Raw genomic sequence first — 14,245 nt, forward strand, 5'->3', positions numbered from 1 at the left:
ACTCCTCCAGGGAGGTCACCAGGTGGGACTCACGGCCACTCCCAGGAAGGCTCAGTCCTGGCTCAGCCCCCATGCCCGGGTCTTCCTGAGCCTGGTCATTCACTGCTGTGCCCTGGGCTGTGGGGCTCTCCAGGTCCCAGGACCGTCCCACCCACTGCGCCACCTGGGAGAGCCCACCCTGCAGGGTCACCTGCCGGGAAGCTGGTCTGGGGTCCGGGCACCGTAGCCTCCGGACCTGGTCACCGCCCCTGTGTGCTGCCCACTGGAGGGTTCTGCCCGTTTAGCAGCAACACAAGGGGAGAGTGAGGGGTGCTGCACCTGCACAGGAGACAAGGGGCTTGATGGGGACAAAAGCATCATGGGGTGGGTGGAGGCATGGGATGGGGGTAGAATGCTTGCTGCTGACTGGGACATTCCCCAAGGCCCGCCACCCCCTGCCCATGAAATGCACGTCCTGCATGTCATTTAGGTGCGTGACTTGTGATTTTCAAAGGCTTGTCCCTAACCTCTCCCAGGGCAGACCTGGCCAGGTTCTTCAAGGCCCTGTGGCTCTGCTCCCCCGACCTGGGTCAGGGGTCCACACGGCTCCAGCTCAGGCCTCTCCTCCTCCCACCCTGCCCAGAAGCATAGGGACGGCCCCCACTCTGCTGGGCTTGCCCATCCCGCCGTAGGTCCCTCACCTGGTGACCCCATGAGCTCCCTCTCTGGTGTCTGTTGGGGTGCTTGGTGTCTGTCTCTGGGGACCTCAGCTCCCCCATCCTGCTCTGTGCACAGCACCAAGTCCCCACCTCGCTGCTTTGACTGATTCATGATCCGTGCGGCCAGCATCACTGTCCCCTCCACACGCACTCAAGCCCAGCGCACAGTCTGAGCTGGGGATGGCTGTCCGCACTGATGTCAGGCAGCCCTGAGTTGGCCTGCGTTGTACACTTTGCATCACCTCCGTGGGGACAGCACCCAGAGACACGACCAGTAGTCACAGTGGCTGGAGGGAGCCCGGCTCTACAACAGCCACCCTCCCCAGGGGGGCTGTGGGGGTGGGTCCCTCGCAGACAGGGAGTCCAAGAAACCTCTGCTATTCGTGAGTGACCAATTCCAGGGCCCGGGTGAGGGTGGAACAGAGCCCCTGGTCTGCCTTCCTCTCCTCCCAGTTCCAGGCTCGGTTCCTGGTAGGGCCATGCGTCCGGGCTCCTGGACGTTCCTGCGAGTCCCTCTCCCCTCTGCCCGGGCCTGCCCGGGGATGTTGGGCTGCAGGGACCATCACCAGCAGACAGCTGAATGCATGACAGACTTCTCCAATGAGACACGCGGAGCAAGAGTTCAAGAAAACCCCAATGTACTTGACTCCATAAACAGACGGTAACCTCTCTATGCCACAAGACCATAGCAGAAAACCAGTGAAACAGGAAGCCACGGTGTGAGAGAAGACACTCGACTGAGGAGATTTCAATGAGACAAAGACATAAACTCCTAGGAGGAAATAGGCATGGACAGGCTACTCCCACACAGCGGCCCAAACGGCCCTGGAACCTGAGACGTCGGCACCCCTGGGAGGCAGGGTCCTGCCGACACGAACCCCAGGCACCTCACCCCACCTGTCCCGGAAGAAAAGGCTGGACACAGCCGTCGCTCACGGGACGTGGCAGGCAGGAGCTCCAGCTGGCTGTGGAATTGGGGGATTGGCCCCCACTGCTTTGGGAAGAGGCCAGGCCGTATCTTACCACGTGAGAGGCCCTCCTGGACCCTGCCATCTGCAGTGCTGAAAAGTCGCCGGCGCATGTACGAAAGCGGCACTGTTTGTTACCATGAAAAATTAGAAACCACCTAAATATCCATCCACGAGGGAACGGAGAGTGAATGGCGCCAGCGCCGCACCACGGGGAGGCCCTGAACCAGGGCCGTGCGCTCACCGGAGCCGCACACACACGGGAGCGTCAGTGCGCAGGCTGCGGGGGAAAGCCCAGGCCGCGCAGGTGCCAAGCGAGGCAGCGCTCTCTGGCCTGGGGACACGCCTCAGCAGCTTGTCTAAATAAGCGGATGGGATCCTTCCTCTCAGCGTATTTTCCAGAGATATACCTGGGGGATTAAAGAAACTTTTATCGTAGAATGAATGACAGCGGGGATCCCACCACTCGGATTAACCAGATGTCATTAATTCCATGATAAAAGGTTTGTTTGTTTTTTAAAACACTTATTCCGGTTTTTGCGGAACCATTTGAAACTCAGTGTTGTACCACATGGCGGTGCTTCCCCCGGGGGCCTCTGCAGGTGCCTCCTGGGAGTGAAAGCCTCCTCCCGCCTGCCCGCCAGGAGTGCAGCTGAGGACGGCCAACTTCTATATATATATAGTTATCAAAAGAAGCAGAGCGCCATGCAACAGTCGTATCCACATTTCCCAAAAAGCCCCCCAAACTGGAATCAGAGTGGTCTGTGCACTGCCCTGGTGACCCTGACGTTCTCGTCTCATTTAACCCAGGAGCGTCCACCCAGGACCAGGTCCTGAGCATTCTGGACGCTGCCGTGAGGTCTTCATCAAGGAAAACACTCCCATGAGACAGCTGCTTCAGGCGGGGCCACCAGGGACGCCAAAGCCACTGTCAGGAGGTGCTTAAGCAACAGGGTGTCCCTGCAGAGCCACATCCCCCAGAGGAGGCCACACGGAGACCACCCCATCTCCACAGAGACAGGTCGGCAGCGCCTGGGCAGAGTGCAGTGTGTCAGCCGGCGCCTCCCGACCGGGCTTCCTATGTGTCAGTGCGTGCACGTTCAGGCTCTCCAGCCCGAGGCCGCATCTGTTTGATGCAGGCAAAGGCAGCTGCCCCAGATCCCTGCCGCGGTCACCTCTGCTCTAACGACACAACAGCAGGGAACAAACCCCAGGGGAGGTGGATGCTCTCACGGTGCCCTTTTGTCTCTAAAGTGGGGAGAGATCTTATAATTCCTTTCTCTGCCAGGACATTGCCTTGGGGGTGGGCATCTCCCTTCTCCACCCCACACCGCCTTCTACACGACCACAGACACGAGGCTGGGACACTGGCCCAAATGTCACAGGCATGCAGCCACGGGGCTCTTACCTTTCAGAGCCTGTCAACCCCCGACCCGGGGTCCCCAGCCCCTCACCATGCTGCCTGGCCCTGCCTCCTTCTCCTCCCTGCCAGGTGCCTTCCAGAGCTTCACAGCCTCCTCCTCCACCCCCCGCAACTCCTCCAGTCCCTGTTCTCAGATCAGTGGGGCAAGCCTGGCTTTGTGTACCTGGAAATAAGACCCTGCCCTGGTCAGCACCCGCTTCAAGAGTTCTGCTCAGCAGTGAGAACGAGACACCATGGCAATGCAGCTGTGCACCAGACACCTGGCTCAGTGCAGGCAGCGCACAGAGTCTGCAGTGTGACCACACCAAGCAGCCCTAAGGCAGCAGGTGTCTGCCCAAGTCTCAGCCTCTGCTCCAGCCATACCTGCCCACTCAGCTGTATTTTTTGTCTGACTTTTGCTCCTGGGGCTGAACAGCTCAGCCAGTTCAACACAGCTCCAAGGCTGTGCTAAAAGTTCCTAGGAGGAACACGTGCCACAGCCTAGATACCCACCAGGAAAAGCAACCAGGAAAGGAAGGTGCAGTGGGGAGCCCTGCCAGAAAATACACATGGTGGGGGGGGGTCTCTAAAACCCCGAGAGCCCCAAGCACCTCACTCACTCACCCACTCACTCACTCTTGCCTCCCCCAGCTCACCCCTTCCGCACCCCCAGTATGGCCACGTCCACCATGTTCATTGCTCTAGCACTTGCACTGACTCTTGGCAGGTGGCAGGCCCCAGCTGTGCTGGGAGGTGAGACATGCAGGGAGACTTGGGCTCCAGCTATCCCAATGCTCAGGGAGTTCCTCTCATGGACAGCTTGGGCATCCTGGCCTCCTGCGCACACTCACAGACACTCAGGGACACCCTCTGCTCCAGCCCCAGGCTTGCCGCTGGGATGCAGAACAGAGAACAGAGACACGGCCTCCAGAATTCCCTGTGCTGGGCTGGGTGGGCGGAGGGCCGGTGGGAACAGGAAGGCCCCAATGGCAGAGGAAGCCCGGGACAGCGTGGGGACACATGCAGACCAGAGGGCGAGAGAAATACACGGACACACAGGTCCAGATGTAGCCAGATGTGGTTTCAAACAGGATGGAGCCCATCTGAGAACAGACTCCTAGAAATGCAACTGCAGGCAAGGGACGCTGGCGAGGTGTGGCTGTCACCAGGTTGCCTGCAAGAGGCCCCGAGTCTTTACTTCTTAACAGCTATACAATCACAATGTCAGGGGCACACATTATTCTTTCTTTGCCAATTTAATAAAGAAAAATATCTTATGGTTTTCTTCAGCTAGGTGCACAGTGTTCCAAAGTGTGGGCACGCCGCACTTGATGGCTGCAATGCCAGGTGGATGGCCCTGAATGTCTCTCCAGTTGTTAATTTTACAAATGACACTTCTGTGGGTGTTTCCACCATGTACCTTTCCACACTCAGGTACGTGTTTGCCTAAATTCCTAAAAGGGCCGCTTCTAAGCTGGAGTGTTAGCAGATTTTGAATTCATAAAGATACTTAGAAATACCCTCAAAAAGAGTGTCCAGACTGCCTGCTAAGACCGATGACAGAGGGAATGGTGCAGTGGGTAACTGTAAGAGCCTGTCCCTCCACGGAACATCAGAAACTGGCAAAACAAACACCCAAATCTCATCTTGAACTGTCATCCCCAGGTGTTGATGGAGAGACCTGGTGATTGGATCATGGAGATGGCTTCCCCCATGCTGTTCTTGGGATAGTGAGTGAGTTCTCACCAGATCTGATAGTTTTTTTGTTTTTTGGGTGTTTTTTGTTTTGGTTTTGTTTTGAGACAAGTCTCGCTCTGTCACCCAGGCTGGAGTGCAGTGGTGCGATCTCAGCTCACTGAAAGCTCTGCCTCCCAGGTTCACGCCATTCTCCTGCTTTGGCCTCCCCAGTAACTGGGACTACAGGCACCCAACACCACACCCGACTAATTTTTTGTGTTTTTTAGTAGAGACGGTTTCACCATGCTAACCAGGATGGTCTCGGTCTCCTGACCTCGTGATCCACCAGATCTGATAGTTTTATAAAGCAGTTTTTCCTGGTCTCACTTTCTTTTCTCTCCTGCCACCATGTGAAGAAGGTCCTTGCTTCCCCATCGCTTTCCGCCATGACTGTAAGTTTCCTGAGGCCTCCCCAGCCATGTGGAACCGTGAGTCAATCAAAGCTCTTTCTTTTATTAATGACTCAATCTTGGATAGTATCTTTATAGCAGTGTGAAAAAGGACTAATACACAAAAACAAACTGACAAACACTACCTGGTAAAATCAACTTTATCTGAACTCTGGAAAACAGTCGAAGGTTTGCAGCAAGCAAGGGACCACATAATAAGTAAAAGCAACAGAGCCCAGTAGGAGAGCCTTGTGGATTTTAACTTCCCCTTGCCCCATCCCCCATCCCCAGCTGGGTGACAGTCAGGAAGACAGCAGCCAGAGTTCCTGGTGTGGGGTGCTGCTGCCAGGGAAGCAGAGTGGACCTTGTTTGCAAGGCAGTGCAGTTGTCTGTTTCAACCCGTCTGGCGGCTCCCTGAAGGACTAACACACAGAGCTTGCCTTATTTCACCAACTCAGACTTTCTCAAGGCAGAGGAACAGCTATATGCAGGGTGTGCGTTACAACGTTTAAAGGTAAATGAACAAGTCACTGACACCTAAGTCAAAAATGATCAGTTGGGAAAACATTGAAAACTCCCAAAAAGCCTGGGAGGAAAAGCTGGGAGATGACATGCTTTGAGGAATAAGGGAGTTAGAAGATTTCACATATTTTTAAGAGTCCAGAAAGCCCCCATGCATGTCTATGATGGGGTAATGGCTCAGAAAAGAGCTGAGAAGCTCTCAATGCTCACTTCTGGCTGAACTTCGGGTGCTGAGCAACCAGGAAGTGAAGGTGCAAGCAGGAAGTGAAGGTGCAAGCAGGAAATGAAGGGGAAGGCAGAGTTGCAAACTCCCCAGCTGAGTGCTGAGGGTGTGGACCAACACACAGAGCCCAGCTACAAACCCTAAAGAAAAATATTTTTTGTTTCCAGGGGTTTAAGGAACTCTCTGTCAAATTACTATCTCAGCACTAAGCTAACAGAACAGTGAGCACACATGATGAAGAAACTATTTTTAAAACTGACAGAAACAAACAAAAACAACCACAATCCACAACAATCAGCAACAGCAAACTGGTCAGAGGGAGGAGAACCTGATACCCAGAAATATCCCACTGTAATAGTCACTGTCCAGTTTTCACCAGAGGCATGTGCCATGCAAAGCAGCAAGAAATATGAGCTACTCATGAGGAGGAAATGCAATTAATGGAAAATCTTCCTAAGGAAGCCCAGAATTGGACTTACTAGACAAAGCCTTTCAATCAACTCTCTTAAACATGTTCAAAATGCTAAATAAAATCACAGACAATGAATTAAGATAAACCAGGAGAATAATGCCTCACCAAATAGAGAATATCAATAAAGAGATAGGAGGAATTTGAAAAAGAAATTAAATAGAATTCTGGAATTGGAAAGTACAATCACTGAAATAAATAACTCATGATATGGTTTCAAGAGCAGATTTTAGCATCTATAAGAATTAGTGAACATGAAGATAGATCCATTAAAGTATTCTAATCTGAGGAGTAGATGAGAAAATGAGGAGCAGATGAGAGAATGAAGAAAAAAACAAATCTGAAAAGACCTGTGGGACACCATCAAGCATACCAACACACTTAGCAGGATTTCCAGTTGGAGGGGAGACAGTGGGAGCAGAAAAAATAGTTGAAGAAATAATGGCCCAAACTTCCAAAATTGAGGAAACACATCAATCTAACTCAAAGAGATACACATAGAAACACAGTATAATCAAATTCTCAGAAGTCAAAACAAAGAGAGAATCTAGAAAGCAGTGGGACAGGAGACTAACAGCGGATTTCTCATCAGAAACCATGGAGGCCAGAAGGCAGTGGGATGACATATTTAACATGCTGGGTTTGGGCACAGGGATAGGGAGCACCCAATAACCAAAAAGACAACTGCATCTGGCAAAGTGACCCTTCAAAAGTGAAGAAGTAACACATTTTGAGGTAAATAAAACCTGAGAGAGCTCATTGCTGAAAGCTGTGCCTTACAAGAAATGCTAATTCAGGCTGAAATAAAAGGGCAGTAGATAGTAACCTGAAGCAATATGAATGAAGAAAGATCAATAGCAAAGGTAGCCATGTTGGTAGTTTGTGTGTTTATAGGAGTTTCTCCATTACATCTTGGTTATCTAATTTGTTGGGTACAAATATTCATAGTATTCCTTTATAATTATTTTTATTAATGTAAGGTCAGTAGTGATGTTACCATTTTCATTTACGATTTTAGTTATTTGAATCTGTCTTCCTTTAATCAGTCTAGATAGAAGTTTGTTAAATCTGCTGCTCTTCTCAAAGAACCAACTTTTTTGTTTATTGATTCTCTCTATTGATTTTTAAAATTTCTATTCCATTTATCTATGCTCTGGACTTTATTTTCTACCTTCTGCTAAATTTGGATTCAGTTTGCTCTTTTTCTAGTTCCTTAACATGTAAAGTTAGATTAATGATTTGAGATGTTTCTATTTTTTTAGTGTAAGCATTCATAGCTATCAATTTCCCTCTATGTACTGCTTTCATTGCATCTCATAAGTTTTGGTTTACTGTGATTTCTTTTTCTTTCCTTTCCAAGAGTTTTCTATCTTCTCTTTGAATTCTCCTTTGACCAATTGGTTGTTTGAAAGTGTGCTGTTTAGTTTACATGTATTTGTGAATTCCAGCTTTTCTTTTGTTACTGATTTCTAGTTTCTTTCCATTGTAACCAGAGAAGATACTGTGTATGATTTAAGTCAATTTAGATTATTGAGGCTAGTTCTGTGGCCTAACGTATAGTCTAATCTGAAGAATGTCCCATGTGAACTTGAGGAGAGTGAGTTTTCTGCTGTAGTTGGGTTGTGTGCTTTTGTATATATCTGTTAGACCTAGTAGATTTATGTCATTTTTCAAGTTCTCTATTTCCTTATTGAATAAAAATTTAGTTCTGTTATTTTATACTTTTTTAATTAGAGGAATGGCTTATTGAAGTCTCAAACTCTTATTGTAGAACTGGAATTATCTATTTCTTTCTTCAAGTCTGTCCATTTTTGTTTCATATACATTGGTGATCTGATGTTAAATGTGTATATATTTATAATTGGTATATCTTATTGACAGATGGACTTTAATCACTACATAATGTCCTGTGGGCCCAGCCCCTGCTGATCAGTCTGTATAACAGTGGCTTCCTCATCAGGCTCCTTTCCTGGCCTGTGATTTGCCCCTCCCTAGTAGGGCCATCATGTCCCCAGGTCACCATGTGGCCCCCAGGGCAGCACATAACATTCCTCAGTTGCTCTCACTAGAGGCCAATACTTCAGGCCTCACTTCCTAAGGTCTGGAAAATTATGGCGGCCTAATAAAACAAGCTGACAAATTTAAGACTGGTATTATTTCTCTCCCAGGTATTTGAGAACATTCAGCAGTGAAAGTACTTGGGTCTGTAGTTGGCTCTGTAGGAAAGCTTTTAATTTTAGATTCAAGTTATTTAATCAATATAGGATATTTGTATTTTTTTTTTCCTGTTGTGTGGATTTGGTGTCTTGACAAATAGATAGTTGTGTCTCCACCAACGCAATCAATACATAGACTCCTCTGATCATCCCATAAATTTCCCTCATGGCCCTTTGTAGTCATTCCATATCCCCATCGTAGCCCATGGCAGCCACAGATTTTTTTTTTTTGGTCCCTTTACTATTACCTTTTCCAAAATGTTATATGAATGGAACTCCATGGTGCTTAGTATTTTGCCATATAATAATTGACTTAAATAGACTCTTCACTAAAGAGCAGATACAGACGGCAAATAAATACATGAAAATACGCTCCACATCATGAGTCATCAGGACAATGCGAACTTAAACCCCAGTGACTCTCTCTATACAGCTGTGTTGACTAAAGTAACAACACATCTGCTGTGCAAGACTGGCAAGAATGTGGGGTGTTGCTGATACGTTTGAGCTTAAACCTCCCACCTCACTTTGGTTTTTGCTTATGCAAGGAATCTACTCCCTTTTATCTCCTTGCTTTACCATTTGTGGATCTAGTGTTTTGAGATTGTTATTCCCCCATGTTCCGTTCACCATATTAGTTCCTAGGGTTGCCACAGCAAATGACACCAAAAAAGTGACTTATAAGAGTGGAAATGTATTATCTCACAGTTCTGAGGGCCAGGCACCCTGAAATGAAGTTATCCACAGAGCCATGCTTTCTCTGAGCCCCCCTGCCAGTAGTCCTGCTGTGTGCCCGTCTGCTGCAAGTCTGTCTGCTGCAAACCTATCTGCTGTGTGCCTGTCTGCTCTGGCACTTCCTCTCCATGCTGCCAGCAGTCTAGCTGCCAGCCGGCTTGCTGCACCACCTCCTGCTGCAGACCCTCCTCCATGTCCCTCCTCTGCCGCCCTGTGTGCAGGTCCATCTGCTGTGTGCCTGTGCCCTCCTGCTGTGCCCCCACCTCCTCCTGCTAGCCCAGCTGTTGCCGTCGAGCCTCCTGTGTGTCCCTCCTCTGCTGCCCCACGTGCTCCCGCCCAGCCTGCTGAAGCCTTTCCTCGGGCCAGAAGTCCAGCTGCTAATGGCCATGTCCCCTAGGACCAGCCAGGCTCAGGCCTCACCTCTCTTCCAGTCCTTGGAAGCCCCTGACCTCCCACCCCATCCAGCCTCAGCACAGCTCAACATAGAGAAGGAGCAGCCCCACCCACAGCCGTCCAGCCCAGGGGTGGGGTCTGAGATGCTCACTGGCTCCTCCCTGACCTCCCCCAGGGTGGGCGAGCCCTGACTGCTCCTCATGGAGCTTCCTGGCTGCAGACCACGAAGCTCTGCTGGTCGGGTACGGGCCCTCCTGACCCGGGTCTCGCACCCAGGAGTGTCACCCTCTGCCTCTGAGCACCAATAAAGCCTCGGCAGCCCCAATTGACTCTGTGCTGACTCTCCGCACCCAGGGCGGGATGGGGCAGAGTGGGGCTTGGCCTGGCTCTGGGGAGCTGGGCCCCGTGGATCTCTTTACATCTCCAGCTGGGGGACCGTGGGGGACTCTTGGGTGACACCTGGAAGCTCCTGTCCACCTTGTGGCACGTTCTGCTGTCCGGCTCCCCTCCCAGGTCCTGTGGGGCCCAAAAGCTTTGCTCACTGAGTCCCACGGACACCACATGGCTCGGGCCAAAGCCCCACTCACCGTGGGCAGAAGCAGCTCCTTCCCATGGCAAGGGTTGGGGCTGTCCCAGGGGCTGGCAGGCTCCAGTTGTGCTGGGAGGTGGGAGACGGGCAGTGGGGGAAGGGTGTGGAGGCTTGGGCTCCAGCTGTCCCAGTGCTCAGGGAGTTCCACTCAGGGACAGCTTGGGCATCCTGGCCTCCCGCGCACACTCACAGATGCTCAGGACGGCCCCTGCTCCAACCCTGGGCTTGCCGCTGGGACGCAGAGCAGAGAACAGAGACGTGGTCTCCAGAGCTCCCTGTGCTGTGCTGGGCTGGGTGGGCGGAGGGCTGGTGGGAACAGGAAGGTCTCAGGGTGCCGACGACAGAGGAGTCCCAGCACAGTGTGGGAATGTGTCCAGACCAGAGAGCAGGAAGGAGGCCTCCTGGGGGCAGGTTCTTAGCTCCTGCCACGGGAGACAGGCAGACGGCCAGAGCCACACTGTCCCCTCCAGTCCTCACCTGCGCCCCCTGCCCCGTGACCCGGGCCTGCAATGCTGCCCACTCTTCTTGCCTTAGGAGAGCACAGTCAGGTTTGGGGGCCTCAGCTGTACTCTATGGGCACAAAGGACCCCCGCACCCGAGGGGGCTGCATGTGTCAGCTCAGGTTGCTGTGACAAAGCCCACAGGCTGGGGGCTCGAGCCACACACATGGGGTCCCTCACAGTCCTGGGGCTGGAAATCGAGGCCCAGGTGTGGCAGGGCTGGTTCCCGAAGCCTCTCTCCTGGGCTTGAAGACACAGTCTCCTCCCTGTGTCCTCATGGGGCCGTCCCTCTGGGTGTGTCTCTGCCCTCATCTCCTCTTCTCACGAGGACACCAGTCATTGGATTCGGGCCCATCCATAGGACCTATTTTTAACTTAGGACTTCAACATGTGAATTCGGGGGAATCACAAGTCAGCCCATAATAGGGGGCTCTGGCTTTGGCCCTTGAGGCAGGAGTGAGGGTGGCAGTGAGGCCACCTGTACCTTAAAGACCCCAGTGGCGCTTGGCTGGGGCAGGCACTCCCTGTCCATAAACTGCAAGGATGGACATTTGGACAGAGACACGGCCCTCGGGGAAATTCTGCTCACGTGGACCCCTTCACCCGCTGAACAACGCTGTCCAGAGACCTCAGACACCCACCAAATGGTTCCTGTTTGGGCCTCCTGTTGTCCCCAGTGCCTGGCTCCTAATGGAAATTCTCACTGGTCCCACCGCAGGAGGCATGGCTTGCTTCCAGACGGCGAAGGTGGGGATGGAGCGCAGGCCAGGCAACTGTGCTGGAAGAAACAGGCTGCCCAGGGATGGGTGCAAGGAAAGTGGGGGCCACAGGGCTGTCGAGGGGGTCAGGAGCGTCTTGCACAGGCTTCCTGAGTGGTACGAAGAGTGACCTAGGGCTTCAGGGTCCGTAGTACGCACACTCGCAGTGATAGAAACCAACTCAGGATTTAGGAATGGGAGTTCTTGGAGACCTTGATGAGGGGCTTTCCAGTCATGTTCTGGGGGCAGGGGCATCCTGTGGTAGGCAGAGGGGGAACAAGCACTGGGGAAGTTAAATGTGAAGGTAAATAATTTTTTCTCCAAAGATCTAACAGAACAAGGCAGGAGAGGAGCACAGTAGTGACGGCTTCCAGAAGGACTAACACACAGGGCTTGCCTTCTTTTACCAACTCAGATTCCCTCCAGCCAGAGAAGCAGCTACACAGAGGCTTGGTCAGAACATTTAAAGGTAAATGAACCAGTCACTGCCACCTGGGCAAAGGATATCTGTTGGGAAAACAATGGATACCCCAAAAAACCTGGGAGGAAGAGCTGAGAAATTAGACACTTTGGGGAATAAGAGCGTTGGAAGAGTCCACATATTCTTGGGAGTCTACAAGGCCCCCACGCATGCCCATGACGGGGCACAGAAAAGACCTGAGAAGCTCTCAGTGCTCACCTCTGGCTGAACTGCAGGCTCTGAGTAAGCAGGAAGTGAAGGGGAAGGCAGGAAGTGAAGGGGAAGGCAGGAAGTGAAGGGGAAGGCAGGAAGTGAAGGGGAAGGCAGAGTCGCAAACCGCCCAGGTGAGCACTGAGGGTGTGAACCAACACACAGAGCCCAGCTACAAAGACTGGGAAAAAGACATCTTTTGACTCCAGGTGTTTAAGAAACTCTGTCAGATTACTATCTGAGCACTAAGCAAATGGAATAGTGACCCCTTTCATGACAGAGTATAGTCATTACTAAAATAGTTTAGGAAAGTCACTTAAAAACAAAACAAAAAACTACTAGCCTTGCAACCAGCAACAACAAACCACAGGGAAGAGAGAGAATCTGCCATCCAGAATTATCAAATTATAATATTCTAAATGTCGAGTTTTCAACAAAAATTTTGAGGCATGCAAAGAAGCAAGAATGTACCATTCATTCACAGAAAAAAAAAATGCCAATTACTAAAAAATGTCCTTGAAGCAGCCCAGGATTGAATTTACTAGACAAAATCTTCCCATTAACTCTCTTAAATATACTCAAAGAGCTAAAGGAAACCATGGCAAAAGAACAAAGAGAAGAAAACAACATCTCAACCAAGAGAGAGTATCAATAAAGAGAGAGATTATAAAGAGGAATCAAATAGAACTTCTGGAGTTGAAAAGTATAACTGATATGAAAATTTTGCTAGAGAAGTTCCACAGCAGATTTGAGCAGACAGAAGGAAAAATTAGAGACCAGGTCACGTGAAGTACTCCAGTCTGAAGGGCATAAAAGCCAAAAGAGGCCAAGCATGATGGCTCACACCTGTAATCCCAGCACTTTGGGAGGCTGAGGAAGGCAGATCGTTTGAGGTTGGGAGTTTGAGAACAGCAAACAGAAAAATAAAATAAATTAATTAATAGCTGGGCATGGTGGCTCATGCCTGTAATCTCAGCTACTCGGGAGCCTGAGGCAGGAGAATCACTTGAACTAGGGAAGCGGAGGTTGCAGTGAGCCAAGATCATGCCACTGCACTCCAGCCTGAATGACAGAGTGAGACTCTATCTCAAAACAAACAAAAACAAAAGAATTTTAAAAATGAACAGAGTTTAACTGGCCTGTAGGACAACATCAAACATACCAACAGCACACTTAACAGCAGGGTCAGAAGAAGAACAGAGAGAGAATGGAGCACTAAAAATATTTGAAGAAAAATGGTAGGGACAGAAAGTAAAATGGTGGTTGCCATGGGCTCCGGGGGAGGACGAATGTGGAGTTAGTGTTTGATGGGGACAGAGTTTCAGTTTTCCAAGATGAAAGGTATGAGGACAGATGGTGGTGCTGACTGCACTGCATTATGAATGTGTTTAATATCACTGAATGGTACACTTAAAATGGGATAAATTTCATGTGTATTTTGCTACAATAATTTTTTAAATAGTTGAAGTAATAATGGCCAAAAACTTCCCAAATATGATGAAACTTATGAATCTACACATTCAAGAAGCTCCATGAGCTTCAAGTAGAATAAACTCAAAAAGATCCACACAGAAATACCAAATTAAATTATTGAAAGCCAAAGACAAAAAGAGAATCTTGAGAGCAGGAAGAGAGAAGATTAACAGCCAATTTCTCATCAAAAACCATAAAGAACAGAAGGCAATGGGATGATGTACTTAAAGTGCTGAAAGAGAAAAAACTGTCCACCAAGAAGTCTATGTCCAATGAAATGATTCTTCGAAACTAAAGGAGAAATTAGGACACTTCCGAATAAATAAATATTGAGAGAGTTCATTGCCAGTAGGCCTGCCCTACAAAAAATGACAGCTCAGGATAAAATCAAAGGGTACTAGACAGTAACTTGAAGCCATATTAAGAAATAAAGAGTCGGCTGGGCATGGTGGCTCAAGCCTGTAATCCCAGCACTTTGGGAGGCCGAGATGGGTGGATCACGA

General features: G+C 50.1%; 1 pseudogene; it reads left to right on the forward strand.

The window, feature by feature from the left end:
• Positions 1-9,740, forward strand: part of LOC105520423 — an 11,309-nt pseudogene extending 1,569 nt beyond the window's left edge.
• The last annotated feature ends 4,505 nt before the right edge of the window (positions 9,741-14,245 follow it).

Source organism: Colobus angolensis, unplaced genomic scaffold (genome assembly GCF_000951035.1).
Source record: "Colobus angolensis palliatus isolate OR3802 unplaced genomic scaffold, Cang.pa_1.0 Scaffold38, whole genome shotgun sequence".
Lineage (NCBI taxonomy): Eukaryota > Metazoa > Chordata > Mammalia > Primates > Cercopithecidae > Colobus > Colobus angolensis.